The sequence below is a fragment of the Lucilia cuprina genome, chromosome 5 (genome assembly GCF_022045245.1).
Source record: "Lucilia cuprina isolate Lc7/37 chromosome 5, ASM2204524v1, whole genome shotgun sequence".
NCBI lineage: Eukaryota > Metazoa > Arthropoda > Insecta > Diptera > Calliphoridae > Lucilia > Lucilia cuprina.
In genome coordinates this window covers 58264782-58266986 of record NC_060953.1, presented here as the reverse complement: position 1 = coordinate 58266986, position 2205 = coordinate 58264782, and positions in this window count along the sequence as shown.

Genomic DNA, 2205 nt, shown 5'->3' with positions numbered 1-2205 from the left:
TAGATAAATAGATAGATAGATAGATAGATAGATAGATAGATAGATAGATAGATAGATAGATAGATAGATAGATAGATAGATAGATAGATAGATAGATAGATAGATAATATAACACAATTTCGTTCATATCGTAACAAATTCCAAACAAAAAACAGATGTTTATTTTTAACTACATACCATATCGAATATCGATTCCTTACTGTCGACTACAACTTGCCATTACATTTTAAACAATTTTCAAATTGTCTACTATGCCTACACACAAAACTAACAACAACAGTGAGTTCAAAATACTCATATCCTGTGAGACTAGAAGTTGTACCGACTGTTTGGCAGTTTGAAACCTTCAGATTTTCATTGTCATCTACGCATTTGTTGGCTTGCGACCTACACAAATTTAAGCATGATTTACAAACAATATTTTCAATCTATGTTTTGTTTTTGTTTTATTTTTCTTCTTCTATTTGTCTTTTCCTGTAGACTCAATTCATTTACATTTGCGTTACAGTATGAATTGATCCCTTTTGCTTAAACGAAATGAAAAAGAAAAAAAATACATTTATAGAGAATTTATACCTGTTTGGTTTTTTTAAGTTTTTTCTTTAATTTTGCCTTTTTTTTGTAAATCGGCAAATATTTATAAAGGATTCGGTGTTAAATTGTACAAGTATTGCTGATATTTGTTCTACACTTCTATTTTATTTCATAGTAAATCGAGTTGGTATTTTTTAATATTCATTTACTTGCCATTTCATCTTTGATAATGAACTTGACCTTTTCTATTTAATTTATGCCGTCAATCTTTACTTTGAGATTTATTGAGAAAAAACACTTCAAGTATCATAAATGCTAAAAAATAAATATGTTTTTAAGGTTGAAATTACATCACAAATCCAAACAAAGAAAAAACAATTTTCCATTTCATTAAACCGATTTTAAATCGTTTAGATCGGTTTTAATTTACAAACAATTTAACAGTTATAAAAAGAAAAACTGTTTATTTGGGATTTTGTGTCACTTACGGCTAAGAACAGTATGATTGTCGGTAGATTTGTCTGTCTGTTAGTTAGAATATTAAAAAATTCATAGGATTTAAAAATATAGAAAATCGATCCGTATTAGGCAAATAGTTTCTCCGATTTATTTTCTTTCATTAAAAATCTGCTAAATAACAGCAACAAGTTAACTTGAAATAAACTTACTCCTATTTTACGACTTGAAATTATTTAGTTAATGTTTTAAATAATCAAACCTGACTTAAAACACTTGTAGGTCATGTAATCCTCGAATATTTAAACAACAACAATCCTACAACAACTGCAATAATACAACTAAAGCGTCGAAAATATAAAAAAAAAACTTTAAACAAAAGAATGAGGAATTGTGTTTTGAATCTTAAACAAAAGATTTATTAAAGCAACAACTGAGACTTAAAGTTAAATAAACGTTAAAGTATTAACAACAAAAACAACAGCGCAATATTGGCGAGTTCCCCCCAAAGACATGGTAACACAAGAAAAACGGTTGCCTTGCGGTTAGGCGTGTCTCCGTAGACGCGAGCCTAAAACTTTACAACAGCAGCAACAATAAGCAAGCAAGACTACGTCGACGACGACGACGACAAAAACTACAACTTAGTGAAGCATTACATTATAAAAGCTACAGCAACAACAACAAATAAGAAATAAAATAAAAAATATAGTTAGTTTATTCTATAGACATGTTCGAATAATTTTAGCCAGAAATGATCCCCGGTAGCAATGAATAAACTTGGTTACAACTTGGCTTAATAAAAGTTTGTCCATATTCCTATATGTAGAGTTCCAACCATTAAACTAGAAGACTAGTAAGGTTATGCTGTTGCATAAAACTTAAATATCCCCAGAACAATAGTAACAACAACAGCAGCAGGGGCTGTAAGAATAGCACTAAAACAACGATCGGGCTGGAACGTTGAAAGAAACATTTAAATTGTAAGTTCATTTATTGAACTAAAACCACAAAGTAACAATAAACTACTACAACAGTATACCGGCACAGTGTTAAGAAAAGCTATAGGTACATAAGAAAAATAATTAAAAATTTTAGTTCAGATAGATAAATAAATAGATAGATAGATAGATAGATAGATAGATAGATAGATAGATAGATAGATAGATAGATAGATAGACAGATAGATAGATAGATAGATAGATAGATAGATAG